Source organism: Nyctereutes procyonoides, unplaced genomic scaffold, assembly GCF_905146905.1.
Source record: "Nyctereutes procyonoides isolate TBG_1078 unplaced genomic scaffold, NYPRO_anot_genome, whole genome shotgun sequence".
NCBI classification, from domain to species: Eukaryota; Metazoa; Chordata; class Mammalia; order Carnivora; family Canidae; genus Nyctereutes; species Nyctereutes procyonoides.
In genome coordinates, this window is record NW_026575024.1 from 46,866,721 (window position 1) to 46,883,855 (window position 17,135).

Here is a 17,135-nt window from a genome sequence, read left to right on the forward strand (position 1 = left end):
AATGAAAATCTTTTTTTTAAAAAAAAAAAAGGTGGGGGGGCAGCCCGGATGGCTCAGCGTTTTAGCACCACCTTCAGCCCGGGGCATGATCCTGGAGACCGGGTATCAAGTCCCACGTGGGGCTCCCAGCATGGAGCCTGCTTCTTCCTCTGCCTGTGTCTCTGCCTCTCTCTCTCTCTGTGTGTATCTCATGAATAAATAAACAAAATCTTTTAAAAAAACTCAAAATGGATCATAGACCTAAATATAAAATTATAACACCTCTAGAAGAAAACATCGCAATTACTGTCATCTTGAATTAGACACGTATTTCTTACCTATGACACCAAAACTATAACACATGAAAGAAAAAACTGATAAAGTGGGCTTCATCAGAATGAAAGACTGTTCTTAAAATGTACTGTTAAGAAAATGAAGGGAAGCAACAAATTTGGGGAAAATATTTGCAGAACACATAAAGAACTTATTCAGAATATGTTTTAAAAACTTTAAAATATAATAAAAAGAAAACAATCCAATAAAAAAATTGAGCCCATATTTCACCAAAGAAGATGATTTATGGACAAATAAGCATATGATGCCCAGCATCATTTATCAATAAAGAAATTCAAATTCAAACCACCATGAGATACCAATATGCCCATATTCAAATGTGTAAAATATCCTGGCAATATCAAAATGCAGAACTCTCATGCATTGCTGCCTGAGTGCAAACCAGCACAGCAACTTTAGAAAACAATTGAGCAGTTTCCTAAAACATTAAACATACTCTTTTTTTTTTAAGATTTCATTTATTCATTCATGAGAGACTCAGAGAGAGAGAGAGAGGCAGAGACACAGGCAGAGGGAGAAGCAGGCTCCATGCAGGGAGCCCGACGTGGGACTCGATCCCGGGTCTCCAGGATCAGAACCTAGGCTGAAGGCAACACTAAACCACTGAGCCACCTGGGCTGCCCTAAACATATTATTATATGGCTAACAATTTACCCAGGAGAAATGAAAACATGTGTTCACACAAAAACCTGGACGTGAATGTTGATAATGGTTTTATTCATAATAACCAAAACCTGAAATTAGGATACATGTCCACTAAATGTTGAACAGGTGAACATTGTACAAGAAGTCTGTGCAACGGAATACAACTCAGCAATAAAAAGGAGCAGACTATTAATACATACAACAGTATGGGTAAATTTCACATGCATTCCCTAAGTAAAAGAATCCAGACTCAGGAAGTCTATATACCATATAATTAAATATTTATATTTTGCATTTCTATGGCATTCTGGAAAAGACCAAACTAACTGGATACAAAACAAAGTGCATGGGAGAGATTTGGCTATAAAGGTTTGCTACAAGGGAAACTTTTAGGGATGTAGCCATTCTGTGTGTTGATTTTGGTATCAGTCACATGATTGTATTTGTTGAAACTCCTAGAACTGCACAATAAGAAGGATACACCTTAGTGTACGTATACCTCGAAAGAAATGTATTCCTGTATGTTGCAACCAACGGTGGAGAAAATCTAGGTGGCAAAATCAATTGGACCTGCACTTCCGTGCAGGTAGGCTTTCTATTTACAACTCCCTTAACTATTACACTGTTAGTTGCCTTTGACATAGATTTTAGGGGCATCTAAAGTTCAGAAACAAGAAAAAGTAGTGAAAAGTCTCTTAGAACCAAGGAAATAATACAGTAGTAATTTTGTGCTTCTATAATGTACGCTTTATTTTTTTTACAGATTTTATTTATTTACTCAAAATAGGGAGGAGAGAGCACAGAGAGAGAGAGAGAGAGAAGCAGACTCCCTGCTGAGTAGAAAGCCCAACACGAGGCTCGATCCCAAGACCCCGAGATTGTGATCTGAGGCAAAGGCAGATGCTAAACTGACTGAGCCATCCAGGTACCCCTATAATGTACATGCTATATGCAATCCAGTAAAGGTCCAGGCTATCAAGATCTTTTCTGACCTGGAGACTGTGTTAGCCACCTCTGCCCAATAAGGATCCCTGAACAGTAGGGCCAATGTCCCTTCTATTTCTTCATCCAAGCAGAATGTGAAAACATTAGACAGAGCAGTGCCTCTGGCAATGGAGCTGACATCTCTCTATGTCATTCTATGTGAGCATCTTTCAGCCAACATGCCTCTTCAGGAATATCCTCATTGCTGGAGAATAAATGGAGAATCTGGGCTTCCATTTCCCAAAACTCAGTGCCAGATATTGAGCCTCCCTCTGTGTCTAAGACCCCAGCTTGTGGTACCTTTAGGAGGAAATAGGAAACATTTAGGAGTAAAGAGCCATGAGATGTGCACCTAACTTACTCTCAAAAGGTTCAGGAAATATTACTTTTTGAAATGATCATTATTATTGTCAAAATTATTCCCAAATAAAAAGCTTTCTAAAATGTAATCCTTAAAGCATGTCATTTTTAAATATACATTTAACACTGTAAACACTGTTTAATTACAGAAGATGAGGAGAAGGAAGAATGAAAAACGTGGTTTTCCAAGCCCTGCAAAAACCCTCTATAGACTGGATCCTTATGAAAATGTCAGTTCTAAATATCACTTGACGGATGTTTTTCCCAGGGTTTTTATTGGAAAGGATGTCAGGCATACCTTTTCCTCCAGACATAGTCTTCTGTGATGTGGTAGGCCCCTGCAGACATTTACCTGCCAGTCATTCCCAACACAACACTCTCCTTTTTCCCCAAGATCCTCCAAATAGGGACTGAATATTTACTGCATTCATATTAACATTTCACCTTTTCCACTGCTTGGCTTGGCTAAGACCTTTTTGGACACAGTCAGTGATCCTGTTGTTCAATGATTTAAGCAGTCCCATAACCTCCTTTTTTATCCTTCCTGGTCATTTCACTGCATACTACAACTTGGAATGAAGGGAGGTGCACACATAACAGGGAAGAAGAAGAAACTATTCCCAGTTCCTTGCTTTCAACGTAGATGTGTGGTCCTGATAGATGTGCTGATAAGACAGGAAGAGGAATATAGTGGCTCAGATGAAGTTCAGGGATATGGGTAAAATTCTTGAGCAATTGCCAAATCTCAGAGAATTAACACACTAAAAGTGTAATTATCACACTTACAATGGTTGATATGGGTTGGGTGGTGCTCCTTGACTTTAGCTCATCATCATCTTCAACATGCATCCTGCACAGATGTCACTGCATGGGAAGAAGGAGTGGGCGGCATGTGGATATTTATGCATAGGTCCAGAAGTGGCTTACATCACTTCAGTCCACATCATACAATCCACAATCAATCGCAGATGTTGACACTCCTCCATCAAGAGATGGGCTATATTTCCTTCCCTTGAAACGGACTGGACCTTTATTAACTAACTCTACCAGTGGTACATGGTGGAAGTGATGCTGCAGGACTTCCGAAGCAGGGTTGTAAAGGGCAATATAGCTGTGGCTTGGCTCACTCTCTGTCTTTGAATGTTAATGCTTGGGCTCCAGATGACATGTTGTAAGGAAACCCAAGCCACATGGATGCTCCAGTTAACAGCCCCACCTAGTTCTGAAGCCAACAGCCAGGAGCAACTGCCAGACCTGTAAGTGAGTGAGCCTTCAGCCAACCTTCTAGGGCAGGTCTTAGACATGATACAGTAGAAATAAGCCATCCTGCTATAACTGGGTAAATTCCTGACCCACAAAAATGATAAGAAATAATAAATCATCATTATTGCCTTAAACCACTAGGTCTGGCAGAAACCTGTGCAGCAATACAGTGAACATCAGGCTGTTTGTCAGGATTCTCAGAGCACCAGCTGGGAGAAAAAAAGTTACCACAGCCATTCTTAGTACTGCCATCCTCATCAGTTATTGTGTGAGTCAGGGTCTTGGCAAGAAACACAGATGTCATACTGAAAAGAGGAAACTATGGAGAGTTTTTAAAGGTCATTAGGGTAGGGTTAAGCAAACTTATTAGTGACATACCTGGGACTGACAACAATGGAGGGACACTACCATCCTAGGCCTCAAGAGGCATGGTGGGGAATGGTGACTAGAGTCTGGCAAGAGCTCTAACTACAGGGTAGGGGATTAGCTGAAAGAGATCGTGACCTCTAGAAGGCAACCACTGTCAGACTGAAGCCCAGCAAACCCAACTGGTGGAATAAATTCCCAAACTCCCTTCTCACTCTGATTTTCCATTCTTGTTTTCTATTGGCTGAACCCAACAGGAAAGGAAAAGGCAAGGGAGCCTGGCTGATGCAGTCCATATGCGTCTCCCAGGGGGCAGAGTGGGATGACAAAGGTAGAGAGTAGACCCAGAGAGGGAATGCAAATATCCTGCATGCTCACCATCATCAACAGCATCTTCTTCATCATCATCTTTGTACTATTCAGATGTGTGTACTGCTTCTAGGTTTACAGAATAACTCCTCATACTTTCTCTTGTATCATCCTCAGAAGGTCGCCCTTGCAGTATCCTCTGAATCTAACAGAGGGCTTGAAACATAACTGGTGTTGAGTTCAATGCCATACATATCTAGAATGCTTACTCTGTTCAAGGCCCCAGGCTGGAAACATGGATACAGCATTAAGATTCCAAGATAAATATGTTAAATATCATAAGAATTACACAGTGTTGAGAAGGCTTGATCTGAAAAGACTCAGGGATGTGGTAGTGCTCAAGATTGACCTTCAGAGATAGGCAGATCTCAACAGTTGTGCTTGGAAGGAGAGTTTTCACATCCTGGGAACCACACAAAGAAAAAGTTGAAGGTGGCTAAGTAGAACATATGCTCTGAGGACAGGAAATATTTCCATTTTGCTAGAGCATAGAATATATAGAGATTAAGATGTAAGTTATGAAGTTAAAAATGTTGAGTGGTTATATAGTGGTAAGTCAAAAAAAACCAAGATGCATTGGTACATACCAGCACATCAGGTACAGGGGAGTCACTGATGGCTTTTAAGGAGAGAAAGAATGTGTTCTAACTGTTCTTCAGGAATACCAAGTTTACAGCAGTGGCTGGGACAAATCAAGTGAGCACACATATGACACGGAGAGATTACTTATGGGGCTACTGTCCTGTTTCAGTAATGAGAATCTTGCCTGGGGGATGGCAAACAGAAGCAGAAAAAGAGAATGTGGCATCAGGTTGACAATGTGAAAACCAAGAGTAGACAATGACTCTTCCTAAAGCCAGTCCCCACTGGGCATAGAGATGCCTTTGTTCAACATTCACAAGTATTTACTGAGTGACTACTTCATGCCAAGCACTGCTCTGGATTTTATGAACACAGCAGGAAGCAAGATGGATAAACCAATCTCACTGTCTACCTGGATTCAAGAACAGAGAGTAATACCACCGACACAACCAAGGTGAGTATCCAGATACATTCTATAAAAACACGTAAAGTTTTATAAAAAAAACTTTGGAGTACTGAAAGATTTCTTTCAATTTCAAAGTTTAACATATACATAAAATAGGTTTCAAAATTATCTTTCAGGGGCACCTGGGTAGCTCAGATGGTTGAGCAGCCAACTCTTGGTTTCCACTCAGGCCTTGGTCTTGGGGTCATGAGATTGAGCCTTGAGTCTGGCTCTGACTGACCGTGGAGACTGCTTTCTCTGCCCCTCTCCCTACTCACTCTTTCTCTCTCACTAAATAAATAAATAAATAAATAAATAAATAAATAAATAAATAAATAATCTTAAAGAAAAGAAATTACCTGGGAATCCCTGGTTGGCTCAGTGGTTGAGTATCTTGCCTTCGGCCCAGGGTGGGATCCTGGAGTCCTGGGATTGAGTCCCACATCAGGCTCCTTACGTGGAGCCTGCATCGCCCTCTGCTTGTGTCTCTGGATCTCTCTCTGTGTCTCTCATGAATAAATAAATAAATAAAATCTTAAAAAAAGAAAAGAAAAGAAAGAAAAGAAAAGAAAGGAAAGGAAAAGAAAAGAAAAGAAATTACCTTTCAGAGCAGATATGGGAAGGGGAAAGGCAGCTTCAGTGAGATGTGTTGGAGAAGTAACAGATTAGATTTGGGTATTTATATGCAAAGATCCACACATTCTCCTGCCACCCACCTATTCAGTTCTCCCTATTGTCCTCCACACCCACCTCAAGTCACCTAGGCCACTGAGAGTTTCAGTAACATGCAAACCAAAAGTATATACCACTTAGTGATATTTTTTAAATCAAGAAATACAAGTACATAACACAAAAATATACTCAATATCACTCTTTACCAGGGAAATGCAAATCAAAACCATAATGAGACATCACCTCACATCTGTCAGATAGGCTATTATCAAAAAGACAAAGATAACAAGTGTTGTTGAATGGAATATTACTCAGCCATTAGAAACGACAAAAACCAACCATTTGCTTCGATGTGGATGGAACTGGAGGGTATTATGCTGAGTGAAGCAAGTCAATCAGAGAAGGACAAACATTATATGGTCTCATTCATTTGGGGGAATATAAAAAGTAATGAAAGGGACTAAAGGGGAAAGGAGAGAAAATGAGTGGGAAATATCACAGAGGGAGACAGAACATGAGAGACTCCTAACTCTGGGAAACGAACAAGGGGTGGTGGAAAGGGAGGTGGGCGGGGGGTGGGGGTGACTAGGTGACAGGCACTGAGTGGGGCACTTGGCTGGATGAGCACTGGGTGTTATGTTCTATGTTGGCAAATTGAACTCCAATTAAAAAAAAAGTGTTGTTGAAGACGTAGAGAAAAGGAAAACCCTTGTGCACTGTTGGTGGGAATGTACATGGATGCAGCAGCTATGGAAGATGGTCTGGAGGGTCCTCAGAAAATGAAAATAGCATGACTATACTACCTAGCAATTCCACCTCTGAGTATTTCTCTAAAGAAAACAGAAACACCAATCAAAGAGATATATGCACCCCTACGTCCACTGTAGTATTAGTTACAAAAGCCAAGATATGGAAGCAACTCAAGTGTCCACCAATAGAAAATGGATAAAAAAGATGTGGTGAATTTCTGTGGAATATTACTCAGTCACAAAAAGAGAGGGCTTTAGGCTAAGTGAGATAAGTCAGACAGGGAAAGACATATACTTTTACACAGAATCTGAAAACAAAACAAACAGAAATAGACTCATAGATATAGGGAATAAACAGGTAGTTACCAAAAGGGGAAGGGACAGGTAAAGTAGGCAAAGGGCATTAAGAGGTACAAACTTCCAGTTATAAAAAAAGAAAAGAAAGAAATGCAAGTACATGATCTGACAAGTGCGCTTACTAGGAAAAAAACTGGGAGACTGTTTAAAAATGGGCATCTCCCAGAAAATCTGCTGACACACGCAGGTATGCCGGCATCTTTATACTTGTGCCTGTGAAGAGGGGGTTGGGTTTAGGATTGGGTGGGGGGAAGAAGGTCATGAATGATTCATTTACTCAATCATCTTTATTGAACACTTTCTGTTCTCCACACTGTGTTGAGGACTGACAGCCATGAGATGAATGAGACAGCCTCAACCCTAAAATATTTGTATTCTCTTCCAAGAAAGGGGAAAATATCTATAGATGAAATTAACCAGTCAGTTTTTATAGGTTCCAAGGGCCCAGCACAGTGCCCAACTTTATTCAGGAAGTTGGGTAACCAAGTTGGGTTTATCTTCATTTTTAAATGGACAAGAGAGGTTGAACAATGGTTTAAGGCCACAAGCATTAGGGGACCAGCCAGCTTAGAGTAGTCTTTCCATTACATGCCAAGCTAAGGTCAAGTAAGCCAAGCTAACAATTTCAGACTATGGAGACCCCATCTATGATTTCCAGTAAACTCAGTCTTGAAACAAAGGTGGGACTCACCTTTGCCTTGCTTCACCCCAAGGAGGAGGGAAATGAGAAGGTTCAGAATTGGAGGGAGATGTTGTCTTTGAGGAGGCTAGTGTTGAGTCTGGTCATTGAGCTAGCAATTGAAATCATTAGAAGATATTGAAGAAATAAATTGAGAATTTCATCTTGGGGCACCTGAGTGGCTCAGCAGTTGAGCATCTGCCTTCAGCAGGGTGTGACCCCAGAGAACAGGGATCAAGTCCCACATCAGGTTCCCTGCATGGAACCTGCTTCTCCCTCTGCCTCTGTCTCTGCCTCTCTCTGTGTGTCTCTCATGAATAAATAAATAAAATCTTTTAAAAAGAGAGAGAGAGAATTTCATCTTGTAAGAAACAAGAATTCTCTGATGGCCTTGGTGAGCATAGGAACAGAGAGGCTTGGGGATACTTTCCAGATGCCAGGTCATAGAGTGAAAGATGCCAGGAAACCCAGAAAGGAGGTAAAACAGAGGGGCCTGGACATGGATGTTGGAGGTGAGGTTGGAAAAGGAGATAAACATGGGAGGTGAGACATTACAAACAAGAGCCAACAGTAAATATGGTGCCTCAAAAACATGGAAGGGGAAGATGAGAGAAGGAACTCATTTTGTCGAAACGCTGGGTAGGATGGAGTGATATCTAGGGCCATCAGAAGAAATGTCTGACAAGCATCTAAAGAGGTTAGATTAAAGAACTCAGGAGGGAGATGAGGCTAGAGGCTGGGTGGAGGTCCTCTACACAAAGGTGATGGGGAGTAGGTGTAGCTCTTAGATAGAAGAGTCAAAAGAAAGAAAAGCAGAGAGCTGAACCTTGGAGCCTCAGAGGGGCTTCCATGGATGAATAGGAGAATGATGAGCAGTTGGTTAAGGAAATGATTATTACAACATCAGAAGAAAATCCATAGCTGCATCATCATGGAAAGCAAGGAAAAGAGTTTCAAGAAGGAAATGCTAATGAATGGTGTCTTCCACTGCCATGCTCACAGAGAGATGGCTGTTGGGTCTGTGATTCCAGGGTTGAAATGTGGTGTGTATTCTGGTAACAGACTAAACAGTGGGGAGTTAAAAAGAACAAAAGGAGTAAACTAGTCACAGCATCACCTACAGATGACTTCTTTGACTACGTCAGCAGTCAGCACTAGGAAAGCCCTTGACAAGAGTCTAGGAGAGGCCCATGTGGCTTCAGTAGACAGGAAGATGGTCACCCAGACTCCAGTCTATCTCTAACATGAAACTGCTGAGAGATCTGGGGGGCAAACAGCTTAAGTAGTGTGAACCCCAATTTTTTCACTTGTTATTTAGGAAATTTTCAGATACATTAGAGACAATGGTATATCACATCAGTCCACTCCCAGAATTACCAACCCATAGTCAGTCTTAATTTACGTTTACTCCACCCACTATATTCCCCAGCTGCTTCATTGGAAGGTTAATTAGAATTAACCCATATTAAATCATGCCTTCCTTAGATAATTTTTTGAATGTTACTCTAAAAGGTACAAACTTTAAAAAGTATAGTCACATGCCATTGCTACATATAAAAAGTTGACAATAATTCCTGAATAGGCCATACATGTTTAGATTTTTCTAATTATCTCATACTATTACAGGGCTGGGGGAGGTGAAGGAGGAAGTTGTTTTTTGAAATAAGATCTAAAAATCTACAGGTGGCAATTGGCTAATATATGCTTTCTATATGTTTGAATCTGTAAGTTCTCCCTTTTTTCTTAATGATTATTTGTTGAAGAAACAAGGTATTATATCTAATATATGCTGTTTCCCACCATCTGGATTTTACTGACAACACTCAAACAGTACCATTCAGTTTTTTCGGTTCTCTATATTTCAGTTAGATCCAGCGGTTTGATGTGGTTCATGCTTGATTTTTGTCAAAAAATTTTGTGTGTTTTCTATTGTATCACATTGGTAGGTACAAATGTCTTGTGTCATCTCTTTTTGTGATGTTCAGATTGATGTGTAGGTCCATAGCCATCTACCCCACCCATCTAGGATGAATCTCCAATACTTTCCACATTGGCAGGGAGATACAAGTTCTTACTTTCTTACAGAAAATCTGATCTATTTTGATCAGCAAAAAATTCAAGACTCTACACATAGTAGGTCAATACATATAAAAATTGATATTCCTTTAATAAAAAATGTTTATTCATATCCATGATAAACTATAGTTGATTTCTTTAAGATAAAAGCAAGGTTCAGAATGTGATCTGTCACTGACACTGAAATGATAGGTATAGAATCCCTCATAAAAAGCACAGTGATAGTGGTGCCTCAGTGGCTCAATTGGTTAAGCGTCTGCCTTCGGCTTAGGTCATGATCTCAGGGTCCTGGGATCTAGCCCCAAATTGGGCTCCCTCCTTGGCAGGGAGCCTGCTTCTCCCTCTCTCTTCTGCATGTGCGCTCTCTCACTCTCATTCTCTCTTTCAAATAAATAAAATCTTTTAAAAATGTATAATGATAATTGGATGTAAGCAGCTTGTTCAAACTGTCCCTCTCTGTGGGCCTGGGCACAAACCTCTGGAAACCCACTATTGGTAACAACACAGGTGGTACAGAAAGCAGGTTTTCCTTGTCATAGGGGCCTATATGATGGTGCTGGCAGGGAGAATGGAAAAGCAGTGATAAATGTGCATTACGAAAGAAGAATTAACAGGATTTGGTAAATAATTAAAGAAAGGGAGAATTGAAACATTGCCAATACCTTGACCAACTGACTCTCAAGTAACAAAGGAATGTGATTTGGAAATTTCACAAGAGCATGAAAACTGTCCTGCTGGTTTAGGTCAATGGACATCCCAACTGGTATTGCTCCAACTTCACAGATAACTGGTGTGCTCAGATAACCTCAGAAATTTCCCTAAACCATCAGAATCCACCCTTTCATCTCTAGATATTTCTTAGAAAAGTGCTAATAAACAACAAATAGACCCATTGCTCAGAGATATCCTAAAATGCTGAGTCATGTGCATTTTAAGGAAATAAAATATTGACTCATTCATCTGGAAAAATTCAGATGCTTCAGTCCCTATGTAATGAATTGGTTAAGTAAATACACAGGGGAAGCTGCAACACCCCTGCACATATGAAAAATTCTGTAGAATAAGTCAGAATTATTCTTTCTGCCATGTAGTCAATATCATTAATGATCCGCAGAGCTGGGGGGGCCAGAAGCTTGAGCACTGGCAAGGGTCAGGAGACACACCAGGGGCCTACCCCGGGGTCCTGGAGGAAAGGAAGAAGGAAAGAAGAGAACAGACAGTGAAACCTAGAAAAAAGATCCGAGAGAAACAACTCGATCCTGGAACTGGCCCCCAAAATGCTTATTAGAAGCAGTATATTATAGTAAATCTCAGGAGTTTAGTTTAGACTATCTTTTAAAAAAAATTATTTCTTTATTTGAGAGAGAGCAAGGGAGAACACAGAAGGAGAGGGAGAAGCAGACTCCTGCTGAGAGGAAAGCCCGATGTGGGGTTCCATCCCAGGACTCTGGGATCATGACCCGAGCCAAAGGCAGATGCCTAACCATCCAAGCCACCCAGGTGCCCCTGGTTTAGACTTTCAATGGAAAAGTCCCCCACCACAGAACCTATTTTTCAGTGGGTATTCCCAGACCAAAAAAAGCCTGTCCGCCAACCCATTTATACCCACGTTGGTGCAAAATTACCTTTGGTGCAGTTAAGGATCTCACCCCTCCAGCTACCTCACAAAGAAGAGACCCAACACCGACACTGGCATTTGACAAGGAACAGTCCACGTGGGAATCAGTTGTCTATTGGGATGGCTGTGCAGGCTTGCTGGTATCTGGAAAGAGCCTTCCACAGACAACCAGGGCCTCTCAAGGGCCTCCTGCCATGGAAGGGCCTTGGGCTCCTTCAGTGGGGGGCATCCCTATGGTGGGCCACAGAAGGAGTCAGGGATTCTTGGGAACAGAGCCTGCTTTTTTCTTTCTTTTTTTTTTTTTTTCAGAGCCTGCTTTAAAGGTGATGTGAAGAACTTTGTCATGTCATCTCTGTTTAAGTGGAAATCAGTGGAGGGCTCTGAGGCCAGAGGTTCATGGCAGATGATGGTTCTTGTAAGAAAGCAAGCTTTGTGTGGCCGGAGGTGGTGTTTGCAGCACGGTAGACAGGAAGGAAGAAAGTGAGGAATGTGTGCTGAGCGGAGTGTGATCTCGGCACCTTTCCTTGGCAGTACTCGAGCCTCACTTGAGACAAATTCTTAAGATAATCATAAAAAAAAAAAAACATAGCAACCTTGTTGATGTTGGGATTTGCACTGGGATTCCAAATCGAGAGGTAGGGCTGGAGAAACAGGTTTGGATTTCTTTCACAGAGCAGGCAAAAGAATGCGAGTCCTTCTCAGCAAGGATCAGGAGCTGACGGCTCACACCAAATCGCACCCCTTGTTTCCATAACCAGAAATGAGTCCCAAATGCATCACCAGCATCATTTATGACCAGGGAATTTTGCAAAGCCAACTTTTTTTTTACAGTGGTCTGGGAAATTATTTTATTTTATCTGCTGACGAGAGAGAGAGAGAGAGAGAGAGAGAGGCTGAGGACAACAGATGCGTTGGCATTTCCAAGCCTTCACCCGTGTTACTTCCCAGGGGCCGAGGGTGACATGCTACCACCCCAGTCCCTTCAGCATCAGTGCATCAGTGTAAAGAAGAAAAAGATGCTTCTGAGAGTGTGTGGCAAGTGAGCTCAGAGGCATGAGGCTCCGGATTTGTGGTTAGAAGAATAAAGTGAAGGGGAGAGCGCAATGGTTCTCCCAGTGGCACCTCCAGCGCACACCGACAGGCCAGCCCCAGCGAGCACAGGGAGATAAGTGGAGGACAACTCTTTCAGCTGAAAGTGGGAGGTCATGAGTGGGCCTCCTGGGAAGGGGACTGCAGGAAGTAGGGGTGAGGGAGAGAGGAAGAGGAGGCAGGGAGGAAGAGGAGCACCATGGGGCTGCTCACTGTCATCCCCCCAAGAGCTGAGTGGAATGCTCATCAGACCTGCCCCTACCCTGTCCCCTGAAGCTTGCAACTACCAGGAGCAGGCTGGGAGGGGTCATGCCCGCAAGGGCAAAAATCAACATTCTATGTCAATGCCAAGTGCATCCCAGCCCGTAGGGACTGCTCTCTACAGAGGTGATGAGTCTATGAATCAGGATCCAAAAGGGGCCCATATGTCCCCAAACCAGAGAGACCCCCAGAGTCATCACCCACGAATCGTTTTCCTCATGTCATTCTGGAAGGCGTTCTAACAGGCCACCTTGGCCCTGCACACTTCTCTCCTCCCCCGTCACCATCCCTCTAAGATCTCTGTGGCTTCTCCTCCAGCAGGAGAGAGGAAGCACCTACAGGCTGCACCCCTGTGTGAGCCTCAGCCAGGTGGTTTCTGAGCCACCTCCCAGCCTGTCCCCTCTCACCTCTGCGTCTGGGCTCCCGACCTCAGGATGCCAAAGTACCTGTCTTGGACACAAAGGAGGCAGACCTCTTTACTCTCAGAATCCCCATCTTTGCAGCTGTAATTCACACAGATGCATTCTCAGTTCCTTCTCTGTGACTCCAGAGGTCCCTTCCCCTCCTAAACATGTTTAGAGGAAGGAAGTCTGAGCCATGGGTTTTCCGCAGGTCACACACCTAAAGGAGTGTCTTCACAGAGCAGCGCTGACAGTCCACCACGGAGGAGGGGGAAGCAGAGAAATGGGCAGTGGCTCCTTCCCAGGAGGACACATCCCTCGTGGGGCCAAGGCCCACAGCAGGGCACGTGGGCTCCTGGATCAGTGCAGGCTGGTCCTCCCCTTCTGCCCGAGGGATCTTAAGAGCATGATTTATTTGCCAAACACAAGACCAGTTGCCATATAGATGGTGCCAAGATCAAGGTAAATGCCGTCCTCTTCAAAATTTGAGTCTCTGCCCTTGACCAACTTCCATAAGGTGGGTGACCTTGAGAATTACTGCTAGGAACATTTCAGAATGCTTTACATTTAACACCTCTTTTTCCTACATCATTTTGGGCCTTTTCTATGCAATAAGTATTTAAAACCCTACCCCTGTACGAAGTTTTCCTCAGAAGATACATCATTAATGTGATCTGGAACTGTTGGGTCACAATTCAGAGAATTTAGGGTGCCCCAGCCTTCCTACTCCACTGTCAACAGTAAAGTCCTGAGACCGTAGGATATGTGGTTTCTAGCCTTCACCGATTTTTCTTTCCAGGAACTGTAGCAGAGTAAGCTGCTATTTTGTTTTGTTTTGTTTCTGATACACAAGACATCCCAGGCCCTAGAACATGGGTGGCTAGCATTTTAATTAATGTTAATGCCTGGACTGACCACCTTCCTCCCCTAATGATTTTTAGTAAGGGGAAATAAACTAGCAAACTGGAGAAAAGCCATGTATGAGTGTGTGGGTTCTTTCTGGAAAAGGTACTCACCTGGGTAGGCAGGCCAGCTTCCTTACCAGGCTGTCTCCATCCTCACCAACCCCAGTCAATATGGAAAATTTCAGTTCAAATTTTCAGTTGTGGGGTGGCAGGGGGTATTTCTCCTTCTCATAAATAAAATAAATACTTCTGGGGATTCTGAATCAGTTTGAAGTCTCCATTTCCTTGTTACAGGATCATTTTTATTCTGAAGTCAATAGTACCAGAATGTGTTAAGCCACAATTTCACAACAACAAAAAAAGATACATGGCAAACGCCCTCAAATTCCTAGACTCTGGCCCTACAATCAACCTGATATTTAAATCAGTATGGTAACCCTCTGTTGGTTCAAAGTATAGTCACAGTTTCCCCAGAGATACTGTGTTTCTTTTATCTTTTCCAGTAAATTTCTTTTTCCCCCAACCTTCATGGTTAAGCATTTTATCCAGTTTAAACGATGGGGATTTAAATTGCTATTTTAGTGGAAGAGGCTTGATTAAAACCTGTGTCCTCATCAAATTATTGGACAGTGGTTCTTGGGTTCTGTTTACATTAGTGTCAACCTTAATTTAAATTCTGCATAACTATATTTGCTTCGCTAAATGCATTCACCAGGAACAAACCACAAATTACTTTGCATTATGAGCAGAGTCTCTTTGTCTATTGCAAAGTGTTTTGAAATTAGCACCATAAGTAACTAGCTGTAAGTGTCACTCGATCTCCTTAATGCCTCATTAATCAAACCCCGTGGCAGCTGGTGTGATGTCCAAGCCCGTCTCATATAAGATCAGTATCACTTGCTCCTTGCTTCTGACCACAGTCCTTTAAACTTGATTCATTATTTGTGTCTTTGCCTTCCACTGTGGCATTCCTTCCTCCTCAGGCGCCTCCCAGCGTGTGCAGCTTTGTGCAGCATACCAGGCACATGTGCATTCTTTGCAGAAATTGGCAATAAAAAAACATTTCCCCTCTTGTGGAAATCCATGATCTCAAAAGGAGAAAAGTAATTTCCCTGAGTTACCCACAACAATTCAATATAATTTTCAGATCACTCTTAAAATGATGTGTGAGAAAAATTTCCCTGGGCAAGTTTTTCTTCATGTTAAGAGTTAGGGAGGAGAAAAGAAATTCATTTACCCAAGCAGACTACGATTCCTTCACCTGGCCCCAGTTTTCATAAAGGTGGCATACATTTAATCTAAGCACTTGATCAGAAAAGCAAGTGTGTTTCTCCTTTATTATGTGCTAACATTTCTGTACTAAATACAGTATTTTAAAATCTGTGCTTGGAAAAGAAATGCATAACATCTTGTACTTGACAGTTTTATTGCGATCCTTACAGATAAAAAAAAAAGGTTATTCCATCATCCATGTTTACACAAAAACATAGCAAAAGTAACATATTTTAAGGAATCCTTTTTTACATGGTTCCAACACACATTTGCAAATGTCTAAATAGAATTCTCCCTCCCCCCATCTTCTATTGCTTCTTCCCTGCAGGGCAGAACACACACACACACACACACACACACACACACACATCTTTTAGACCAAATTTAATGCTCATTGGCTTTAAAACTACCTAGCAGCTCTACTGGACAATGGGCACACGACATTTTCCAGGATGTCTTGAGCCAGACTTGGGCACATGGGGCAGGCGTCTCTGGGCAGGGAGGCCCTGTGCCCGCCAGGAGTGGTGCGTGGTGTCCCCCGCACGCGCAGGTGGCACACGCAGAGCTCACCGTGGAGTGGCGGAGGCCCGACAGGTGCTCCCGTCTCCTGCGGCTGCGGCACGTGAGGCCCCTCTCACAGAGCACTGTCTCCATGGGAGGCCTTTGGCTCCATGGCCTTTCCTTCTGACCACCCAGCAGGAAAAATATACAGAAGGTTTTGTTTTTTCTTTTTCCTGTGAGTTTTGTCAGTGTGAAAAAAAAACAAAACAGCATTGAAACTTTGTACTTCCCGCAGGTGGGCTTCTGGCCTGTGAACAATTAATGCAATCATAGTAAGCTGTGAATTTTCATTAGTGTTAAACTTTTTGCCTTTTCACCTTATAAAACCATTCAGGCTAAATGAACCTTATTACAATAGATTTAAGCATTGTGGCCTGGCTCCCAAAACCAACATTGGTGGCAAAACCCACTGAGTTGGAACACACACACACACACACACACACACACGACAGTGCAAACCCATGTCAGATTTTGACTTTAAAATGAATTTAATGTAAACCAAATTTTGTGCTTATTTTTATATTATTACCATGTCTACTGTCTCTTATGGCATTTAAAATGGGCTCTGACTTTAAAAGAGCAAATGTGAAAGAACATTTGATTATATTTTAGGTGACATTTACTCTGATTAGAGGGGTAATTTATGGCAATTACAAAAGTACATTTTATGTTCATCTCCAGATCACCCTGTTTTTAACTCTGATTCCAGCAACCTCTATCCATTACTATCCTGAGCAATATAAGTTTGAAAAGGAGGAGTCCAAAAGGATTTTTAGAAGTGTCAGATCATCACCAAACACAGTTTTTAAATTGCCAATTCAAAACTTTCCCCTCAGGAGAAAAAAATGAGTGGAAAATATCAGAAAGGGAGACAGAACATAAAGACTCCTAACTCTGGGAAATGAACTAGGGGTGGTGGAAGGGGAGGAGGGCAGGGGGGTGGGGGTGAATGGGTGACGGGCACTGAGGTGGGCACTTGACGGGATGAGCACTGGGTGTTATTCTGTATGTTGGCAAATTCAACACCAATAAAAAATAAATTTATAAAAAAATAAACAAAACAAGACAAAACTTTCCCCTCTTTCCAGCAGCCAGAGAACTCTGATTATTTAAACCAAAAATTCTGCCTTAAAAGCCCCCCCCCCCAC

At 42.3% G+C, this 17,135-nt stretch overlaps 1 long non-coding RNA gene across 5 annotated transcripts; it reads right to left on the bottom strand.

Annotated features, from left to right (window-relative positions):
• Nucleotides 1-1,055: 1,055 nt before the first annotated feature.
• Nucleotides 1,056-16,903, bottom strand: LOC129497415 (uncharacterized). 5 transcript variants are annotated; one of them, XR_008661941.1, is made up of 5 exons: nt 5,707-16,903; nt 4,908-5,086; nt 4,330-4,476; nt 3,109-3,186; nt 1,056-2,987 (listed from the first exon to the last, which is right to left on the bottom strand). It is a non-coding gene; the product is annotated as an uncharacterized LOC129497415 (long non-coding RNA). The 5 variants fall into 5 exon arrangements; XR_008661934.1 differs by having other exon boundaries at nt 1,056-2,262; nt 2,767-2,987; nt 4,330-5,086; XR_008661936.1 differs by having other exon boundaries at nt 1,056-2,262; nt 2,621-2,987; nt 4,330-5,086.
• Nucleotides 16,904-17,135: the final 232 nt, after the last annotated feature.